General features: G+C 29.2%; 1 pseudogene; it reads right to left on the bottom strand.

Moving 5' to 3' along the window:
• Window positions 1-1,503: 1,503 nt before the first annotated feature.
• Window positions 1,504-10,282, bottom strand: LOC125838997 (8-hydroxygeraniol oxidoreductase-like; annotated as a pseudogene).
• Between the last annotated feature and the right edge of the window lie 1,058 nt (window positions 10,283-11,340).

Below are 11,340 nucleotides of genomic sequence, written 5' to 3' on the forward strand. Positions count from 1 at the left end.
TGTGTGGTGCATGACTATCATGCACGTGGCATGGCAAACAAGGCCAATTAGAAAGACATGTCAACAAACCCCCTCTCCCCCCCCCCCCCCAATTGTCTGATACCAACCACCTCGTAGCGCAAATAATATCCATTAAGCTGAACTCTAGCTGCTATAGATTGAGAAACCAAGCTGTTAAAAAAGTTGTTTAGTGCTTGTGAGTGAACCCCATATGGGTCTTAGAATTTCTAGTTAGCAAAACCACAAATTTTGTGAGTTCAGAGGATGATTCAATAATGGTGAATGAAGCTAGAAATAGAAAAAACCTAAGTTGCTCGGACTTTTCACTTTCAGTGCCACACTCGTGTCGGCATGACGTGGGTGTGGGATCCATACCCGATCTGGTCAACCGGTATTGGATACTTTGACCAAATTCGTGGGAGAAATTTTGGACAGATTCATGATATCTGCAATCAAAATAAAGGTGAAATTGAAGAAAATGAAATATCTTGTATATATAAATTTCTATTGCCACCCCTTTCCTTGTATCTCCTTCCAAGATTCTCCTCTTGATCATTATTTTCTTCTCGAGTTTTCCACATAATATCTCATAATTTAGGTTTATAACTCTATTTTTAGCTGAATTTCCGCACCCGTATCCATATCCCCGAATCTTAAATTTAGGTCATAGAGGATCCGACCGCTAGATCCAAGCAAGTTAGAGAATAACCATGAGATGCTTTCTTGGAAGAATTTGACGTCTGCAAGTGGGGTTAGATTTCGTTTTTGATGGTTTCTAGAGCATTTAATTGGCTGAGAAGAAAGAAGAAAGTGAATTATTAGACATTTTGTAAAGAAAAGAAATTTCAGTAGGGGCTTTCTTCTGGTTATGGTGGTGGCAATTGTGGCGGGATGGAAGAGGAATGTGTTTGATGGTGGTGGGCGAGAGAGGAGGAAAATGAAAGAACAAAGATGTTCCACTTACACTAAAAATAAGTGTAATTGTGTCTAATGGGCACATTTTGGCTCGAATTCAATTGTTCAGTAGATGCTACTCCCCGTTCAGGTGTCAAAATGAAAGTGTCGAACAAGTTTTGGAGGTGCTTATGTACTTGGCCTTAAATTATACACCATTTGGTTGCTTTATTCTATGTTGCCATAAATAATACATTTATAAGTTATGAATTTTGTTTTATGTGGATAAAACGTGGAATAAGAATACATGCATTGAAGCAACTAAAAAGACAAAAAAGCTCTGAAGTTTTCTCTAGTATACCAAAAAAAAAATTGGTGGTGACTGATTTTATAACAAACATGATTGTCTAGACATTCAGAACTACTTCAATTACACATTGCATAGTTTAGAAGTAAATAAACTTAACTTATTTTAAAAGTAAACACACACTTCAAATTTCACATTGCATATTTGAAACAAATCAAACATACAACAAAAATATTCTCCACATTACCCATATCCTTGCATTACCATCCTTACCAACTAATCTCTGCACTACCAACTTCTGCTTAATTTGTTTTTGAAGCTTTTTCACTTTTCATTTCATGTATATCCATCCCAATTATTTTAGCTGCTTCTTTTTGTCTAGCTCCTTCTACTACCTGTATTTTTAAAGACAAGATCGAAAAGTGATCAGTAAGTAATATTACTATTGCATTAGATAATAGAAAATCAAATCGACTTATAAATAAATCGATATGTACATGTAAACTTCATAAATAATTATCACTTTTCAATTTCTGTATATTAAAAAATAATCGTTACTCGTTATACATCATAAACTTTTGAATTTCACTAGTGTGAAAATTTCATGCATGTCCTCGATTTTCGATTGTGAAAAATGAAACTTTATAATAATAACTATTTCTTAATTATAAGATTGAAAAGTGATCATTGAATGCTATTTCTATCGCATGTACTTACACTCATAATTATAATTGAAAATGGTCATCATCACAAAATATCAAATTTCATATGTGAAACTTTAGAAAATTCCTATGCAATGATAACTAAACTGAACTGACCAATGAACAACCTTGAATGTACTAATAACATTCACAAAACATATAGCTAACTAATCTTTTGCCTCCATAGTTGAAAGATAGTCACTGACCTAAAATATCAAATTTCACATGTGAAACTTCAGAAAATTCATATGAATCAATATTTTTCGATTAAAAAATGACCAGTAAACGTTAGTTCTATCGAATATACTTACACCAAGTCCAACACCTCCAAGACCAAGGACAGCAACAGTTGAACCCTTTTCAATGTTAACATCTTTCCATGTTGCTCCAAAACCAGTTGTAAATGCACAACATAAAAAAGGAACATGTTCAATTGGTAACCTAGGATCAACCTTAATAACATAGTTTTAATCAAGAACTATGTATTCTGATAATGTTGAACAACTAACATGGTGATAATTTTTTTTCTTGATGTTCCATCCAACAATAATCCACTAAAATTTAAAGGGTATTTATGGCATAAATTGGATTTTTTGGACTTGCAATTGGGACAATCTCCACATTCTCCCAAGAAATGTGGCATCACTATGTCTCCTTTCGAATCTTTTACACTCTCTCCCACACTTTCTATCGCGCTGCAAAAAAAACAAAAAAAGTTTCATATATAAGAATATAGACGAAATTAATTTTTTAAAAATATAATTATTGTTACATTTCTGCTTAGGATAAGAAGTTTCATATCGGAAAAATACATGAGACTTGAGAGACGTTGCCATGTTGGGTATATAAGTAAGCATGTACACCCTAGTGACGTGTTTCAAAGTCGTACGGACCGAGGCCTAAAACGAACAATATCACTAGCGACTTGGACCGTTAAATCTATGATATTGTCTAAAGTAGCTTACACCTTGTCTAATTCCATGTCCATCATTTTCTTATTTTCAAAAATGGTAGCAAATACGGAAAAATAGATTTGAAATTTAAACTTTATGATTCGATCTTCATGAAATTTAGTATTGAAATGATTGTATTTTTAGAATTTTAAGTTCAAATATATGTTATTTATTGCAATTTCAATGAACTTTTATATTTTTCTAAATTTAAAAATTTATATGAGAGAAATCAATTATTCTTACCCAACTCCTTCATGTCCAGGAATGCGAGGGAACAAAGGCTGAGAATCATCAACAATAGATCAGATAATTATTAGCTATGAAATTTATCGCTAAAATTTTTAATTTATAGTTATTGATGATTAAATGAAATTAATAGCAATTTTTAATTATTTCGCGATAAAAAAATTTAATTTCAAAGAAATTTCCATATATACCTTTGGAAAGCCATTGCAACAAAGAACATCAGTACCACATAAACTAGCATAAATCATTTTAATTCTAACTTCTGTTGATTTTGGTGGATCAACTTCTATTTTTTCTATTTTCAATTCCTCTCCGGACTTCCATACTATTGCACCTGCATTTATTTAACGAAATTTCTGACTACATCATTTGAAATCATTATATTCATGACTTGATCGTTAGACAAGAAAGTTTGTAGTATCTTTTTTTTATTTAATCCATAGTATGCATGTAGAGAGAAATTAAAATCTTTGCTTTGCATGTAATGACTCTGTGATTGCTTGAATTCATTATGGTGAAGTCGAAAACGAGATATAATAATGTGGAGAAGATAAAATTGTTTCAAGCAGTGATATGTATATAAAAAAAAAACAAGTAAGTCACGTTATAAAGTTGGAATATTTATATTTTGGCATGAAAAAATATGATTTTTTATAAATGATATATATATATAACACTATCTAAGCACATATCATCCAACATTTGTCATGTGCTAAGTAGTAGATATTCCCACTTATTATATATAGTAAATAACCATAAAAGAAGAATGTACAACACTATCTAACCACATATCATCCAACACTTGTCATGTGCTAAGTAGTAGATATTTCCACTTATTATATATATATATATATATATATATATATATATATATATAGAGAGAGAGAGAGAGAGAGAGAGATAAATGGGCCCAAAGGAGGTAGGTAATTAATGGTGTTAAATTGTCCAATAATATAAATTTTAAAGGTACAACCATAAAAGAAGAATGTACAACACTATCTAAGCACATATCATCCAACACTTGTCATGTAACAAGATTTTTAGTTACATATTTATTATTTAGTTAATAATAAATATGTCATTGTATGAGCTATTTATTACTCATTACTTTTGAATTTGTTAATCTGATTTTGTTCTAACACATAGTTTACGAAAGTAAATTAGATTTTGAGAAAAAACATTAAGGGTGTGTTTGGTATGAAGGAAAACATTTTTCGGAAAATGTTTTCCAATTTTCTCATGTTTGGTTGGGTTAAATGTTTTGGAAAATGTTTTCCAAATCAACTCATTTTCCTCAAATTTAAGGAAAATGACCCCCCCCCACCCACCCCTACCAGCCCCACCCCCAAAAAAAAATTAGGTTTGTTTTTAAAAAATATTTTCAACTTCAAAATTTCAATTTTTCACCCCTACCCTCAACCCCCCCCCCCACCCCACCCCCAAAAAAATTTAAGTTTGTTTTTAAAAAATATTTTCAATTTCAAAAATTATTTTCTACCCTAGTAAAAATAAAAGATATTTCTCAAAAAAAAAATAATCATAAATCAAACACTAAAAATCTTTTTCGGAAAATATTTTCTACTCACCAACCAAACATGAGAAAATAAGTCAAAAATCAACTTGTTTTCCAGGAAAACATTTTCCATGGAAAACATTTTCCTTCATACCAAACACACCCTAAGTGATACTTGAAGTTGTCCCATATTTTCAAAAAGACACCTTAACTTTATTGCTTTCTGTAGGCTTCGAATTATCGTGGTCATTTTTTAGGCTGATACAAGTTTTGTACATTTTCTATTTAATTTTATTTTAATATTATAAATCGCAATAACATATGCTTCTTTTTATGTTTGAGAGTTAAACCAACTTTTTTTTATATGTCTTTTAATTTTATATGTGTTTTGTCCTTTTCCATTTTGAGAAACCAATACTCTCTCCATTTTATTTTATATGTCATTTCTTTACATTAATAAAATTATATTGTTACTCTCTCCGTCCCATATTAGATGAGAATCTTACTAAAAATATTTTTTTCATATTATTTGAGCACTTATTAAATTAGGATAGAATTAATTAATTCTTTTCCATTTTACCCCTACAATTAATATGACCATTCCTATATTATATGTGTATTTTTTGTAACTCATTTCAATGTGCATTGATATAAACAAAGGGCAAAATGGTGAAGTCTTCCAATGTATTAATAATTTCTTAATCACCGTGTAAAGTTGGAAGTGCCCATCTAATATGGGACGGAGGGAGTATAGTTTATGTATTGTTATAAAATTAGTAAAGATTGTTATAATATATTTTGCTCATAAGTGAGCTAATATAGAAACTTATTTGTCATTTGTCTTTTTAATTTCAATTTTAAATAGCAAATAAATGTAGCGATAAGATTGAGGGTAGAAATGAAGCATATCTTTGTAAATTTAAGTAAAAATAAACAGAGTAGAAGTAACATTAGGATTATCGATAGGACGATTTATTCGGTTATTTTTAAAAAAATTATATCATTCAATTTTTCGACTATTTTATAATGTATAACCAAAATTAAAATTTTAAAATCATCCGAATCCTAATTTATGTGACACAAGCAGTACAAAAATTAGTCTTTTTTTTGTTGTCTTGTAGATATTTTAAGTTATTATTTATTGTAAATTATAGTACTTTTTATTAAAGTTTTTAATAACATATGTTACTTTTTATGTTTGAGAGTTAAACCAACTTTTTTTATATGTCTTTTAATTTTATATGTGTTTTTTCCTTTTTCATTTTCAAAAACTAATACTCTCTCCATTTCATTTTATATGTCATTTCTTTTTATAAATATATTGGTTATTCCCTCTTCTTATTGAAACACATGTTGACTTCTTATATAGTAGTTATTCCCTCTTCTTATATAATTAAAAAAAAAATAAAATATATATATATATATATATATATATTGATTCTACTATATTTTTTTATGCTTGTATTATTTGTACGCTTTGAAAATTGTGTGGTTCAAGAATATTTTTTTTAATTCCTATTTTGTCATTTTGTTGATAATGTATTTGGTTGCAGACTTGCGGTACTTTTTCAAACTTCCATTTACCCCTTCTTTTCCATTCTTTTACATAAATTCACAAATGGACTTTGGTAAATACTCCAAAGGAAAGGAGATCATTCTTTTTTAAACAGAGGGAATATTTAATAGCAAGGATAAAATAGATAAAAAGGTAAATTATCTCTTGATTTTCTAAATTGGACAAGTATTGTTGGACAACTACTTTTAGTATAGTGAACAACTATGGTTGGACAAATGGAGTACATTGAATAATTGAGCCCTTTTCAATGAAAAAAGATCCAATCAAGTACTCCCTCTGTCCCTAATTACTTGTCCATTTTTGAATTGACACACCTATTAAGAAAACAATTATTGACATAGTTAGTTTACCATTTTACCCCTATTAATTATGAAGTGGATGAATTAAGAATTTAAGATTTTCAAAAAGTTCTACCCTTTTCAAAGTAATTAATTGAGGGTGTAATAGGTAAAATTTTTTTGTCCTTTCTTGATTTGTCAAAATGGACAAGTAATTAGGGATAACTATAAAAGGAAAAGTGGACAAGTAATTAGCGACAGCCGGAGTAATGTTCAATGAGCTTTTAGATTAGTACCATGTGGATCATAAAATAATATATGGTTGAGATTCATTTCAAATCTTACACTTACCATAAAAGCTAAAAATAATAGAGTAAAGCTAATGTTATCCATAAAATAATTAGATTATTTTAGATTTACACCAAATAACGCCTTATTCGAAAAAATAGCACTATCTAGGAGAATTTTTTTAATTCAGTGAGTAAATTACCACTGTCAATGTCTTAATTAATAAAAATGGCATTGGCAGTGGCATTTTTTTTAATTAAGACGTTGACAGTGACAATTTACTCACTGAATTAAAAAAAAATCCTCCTGAAGAGTGCTATTTTTCGAATAGGACGATATTTGGTGTAAATGTTCAATAATAGAATTATTTTAATGAATATTGATAGCTTTACTTTTACTGATTTTTCTATTAATTGTTAAGATTTGAAATGAATCACAACCATACATTATTTTATGATTCACATGACATTGATCTAAGAGGCCATTGAGCATTATTTGACTGAATCTTTTTCCACTTTTAATAGTGTTTCTATGTTTTATATTATAGAAAAAAAAACTACTTTTTAAAGTTTTTGAAAATAACTTCTCCTATTTTTCAGATACATTTATTTTGTTCAAAAGCTTGGTCAAACACCTCATATTTTTAAAATAAACATTTTTTAAAAGGAAAAAAAAAAAACTTTTAGCCTCTCAAAAATCTGACCAGATAGACTATAAGTCTGAACAATTTCTTAAGATTTATTTTTTCTTAAAAATAAATTCTTTAAGTGTTATTTTATTTTTAAAACTCTCGATTGATCCAAAAAAGACTAATACGCAATGTACTATTTGTCCCCGTGCATATGTTTAATTTGTTCTTTTACAATTTGAGGGTAGTTTAATTTAGAAACAAATTATCAGGTAATTAATAATAGAAAAATTATAATGTATATATGAATTATCTTTTATTGAACATTTAGTTTAATGCAATGTATGTTGGTATGCAATGACAAATTTCAAATTTCAAATACAGGTTCAAATACCTATAAAAGAGCCCATATAACTTAGATAGTCTACTGATCTTAGCAAAGTGTAGAGTAACTCGAGGAAACATCTCAGTTACATGATTAGAGAACCTAATCAAGTCACCAAAGAAATCAATTAGGTACTTAATAATTTGAATTAAATATTCATTATCGAAATATAAAACATTAACCATGAAGAAATTAGATAGCATAAAGTCATTCTTGATATGATTAAATTGACAAAAGATGAAATATCATCAGTTACCAAAGAGGGTGTTGTTTTGAATGCCTTTTAGTCTATCAAGGATGCATTATTTTTTAATCAATTTAAATTGCAAACTTTTTCTTCGTATGATAAATTTGAGGGGAAGGGCAATTGTTAGTACTACCTCTTTTTCTTTGGCGATTTTCATTTCATAAGAAATGAGACTTTCATCCAATGTGCGCATTTTGGAAAAAGAAAAGAAAACTTTTATTATATATATGATTTTTAAAATAAAATTATTAATTGACAAAAGATGCACGTATAATGCACATGAGATCCATATGCAACATACGATACTAGTTTTGTTGCATATACTTACATTGTTTACTAAATTTAGACTTTATAAGCTATTAATTAATTTCATTCAACATATATATGATATTTTAAGAAAAAAAATACTACATAATTAACCAAAGATACACGTATAATGCATAAAAAATGCACAAGATGCACGTGTGACACATAATTGATGGTAGCAGGTAAGACAAATACTCAACGAGATTCAGGTCGAAGGAACCATTCACTAAAAAATTGATGATTCTAGTAGTAGTGGTACACAGAATCCGAGCGTTTCTAGCTCGGTCTCTAGCCTCCAATTCGTCGATTGTAGTGTTGTGATTTGCTGGTAACAGACTCTCTAGGTGCAGTACTTCCGCAGCACCTGAAAGCAAATTTCAAAAAACGTATATTATAAAAGCTAAGAAAGTACTTATGGCAAGAGGGGATCACTATATAACCTTAATTACAACGACTAATTATTACTATAAATTGTACTATAAGTATTGCTATAAATTGTAAAACCTCACCTGAAGAATAGCACTCCTCCTCCGTCTTGAATACTTCATTAAACTTCAACACAGATGATCAAAAGAAAATTAATTATAAAAAACTAATTAATCCATGACAAACATGTGTGCATACTAACTAATTATCTTACACACTAGGGCTGAACAAGAAATGATAGTAGCAGTTGTTGAGTTGCCAATGTCATAGAAGTTCAACTTAACCTGCAAGAACATAATAATGGCTTTAGAAAATTCTAAAAAACATAAATTTTATATATTATAGTTTATACAAGAAATTAAAAAAATTACAACAAAATGATTTTTTTTTACCGTAAGCTCACTTGTTCAAGAACAATTGTTGCAAGAATTACATGAAATCCACGAGACCTCTCTCTCAATATCTATCAACAATTTGTATTCTCTTGGCGGTGATCCCACTTTTACTTTCGAATAATATATGCTAAAATTACAAAAAGCATAAATAAAAATCAGTGAAATACATTGGTCAATAACATTGGTTGTAAACCATTAACAAATGAAAAAAAATATAATAACAATCATTGTATTTTATTAAAAATAAAAAATAAAATCAGTGTAAAGTTAAATTATCAAAATATTTTCTTAATTATTGAACCATTTTTTTACTCCTCATCTAAATACCACTTATGTAATATTACTACTAATTAGTAAATTCACTTCAAATAATAAGTAAATTAATTAAATGAAAAATCATTGGCATGTAATTCATGTATATTTCAAGTACTTGTAAGAAAAAAATTAATTAGTCGTTGTCATTCAATTGAAAGAGTCTTGAGAAATTTTATCTCATACAACTCCTCCATAAGGTGCATAATGAGAATTGCACTTTCTTGAAAGTGCATTTATTTCCGTGCAATTATTGGTATATATTACATTTTTTTTATATTATAGTATCATTTTATGTGTAATGCACATAAGATGCGCATGCGATGCATGATACTAGTTTTGTTGAATATGTTTGGATTCTTTAATAAAGTTTGACTTTATAAGCTATTAATTAATTTTATTCAATATATATGTGATATTTTAAGAAAAAATACTACATAATTAAGAAGAGATACACGTATAGAAAGCGCACAAGATGCACGTGTGACACATATTTGATGGTAGTAAATAAGATAAATACCCAACGAGATTGAGGTCGAAGGAATTGTTTAGTGGAAAATTGATGACTCCACTAGTGGTTGTTCGCAGAATTCGAGCGTGTCTAGCTCGGTCTCTAGCCACTAATTCGTCAATTCTAGTGATGTGATTTGCTGGTAACAGACTCTCCAGGTGGAATACTCTTGCAGCACCTGAAAGCAAATTTTAAAAAACATGCATCATAAAAACTAAGAAAATAATTATGGCTAACTGTATAACCCCAATTGCAATGACTAGGTATTACTATAAATTGTAAAAACGTCACCTGAAGAATAGTATTCCTCCTCCATCTTGAATACTTCATTCAACTTCAACACAAATAAGCCAAAGAAAATTAATTATAAAGAACTAATTAATCAATGACAAACATGTATGCATACTAACTAATTATCTTACCGCATTAGAAGCACAAAACTGGCTAAAGGAGGCCAGTAGAAACAACATTCGAATCATGATCTGTCACGATCCGAACCTACACTTTAGACGCGGTCGACACTCGAGAACCATGGCTAGTATTCATAAAAAAATTTGTTTCCCAACTCAAATTCAAATTGTAAATAAGTGAGATAATGATTAAGAATTAAAAAGGTATTTATCTTCGATTCAAATTCTTTAAGTATTTATTTTTAATTCAAGTTGAAGATAACTACGATTATGATAAAGAATCAAAAAATATATTTATCTTCAACTTAAATTAATCAAATAATAATTTTTCAGCTTAAATTTGAATTGCAAAAAAAATTTATATAAGGAATAAAAAAATATATGCATGTTCAACTTGCTTTTTAGTCCTTTCTAATATACAAAACACATACACTAGACTTTGTCTATTAAAATTCATAGTCATAGTCTCCGTATTAATCATAGCTTGGTCAGTGTATGTCTTCTGATTTAGATTTGCTTAGGATCGATTCAACTTGGTATGATAAGAAGTTTGGTTGAGTTTGGTTCGATTAAAATTCACAATCATAGTCTCCGTATTAATCAAAGGCAGGATTCTCTTGTCTTTTATTTTCCTTTATCTGAGAGAGATGTCGTCCTTTCAGTTCCTGATGAATTGAGTCCGCCATCTATTTCATAGTAGTTACGAAAAGCAAATCCTATATGTCACAAGCAGGCACCATGAGTTCTTTACTTTTTGATGGGGTGGAGGGCTTTTGTGCATTATAACATAGGCCGTGACTATCCTTTTACCTTGATTGATGTTGCATATCGTCCGCTATTAGAAATAGATAATAATCGAATGTATTAGGCCCACTTGACAAAGTTTTTTAATTTTCTGATGCTTAGTTGGTCGAAATTTTCAGGTTATATCATGATTTGGCGTAGCGAAAATGATAAAGTTTAC

Source organism: Solanum verrucosum, unplaced genomic scaffold, assembly GCF_900185275.1.
Source record: "Solanum verrucosum unplaced genomic scaffold, falcon-dt-bn FXZP01000163.1, whole genome shotgun sequence".
NCBI classification, from domain to species: domain Eukaryota; kingdom Viridiplantae; phylum Streptophyta; class Magnoliopsida; order Solanales; family Solanaceae; genus Solanum; species Solanum verrucosum.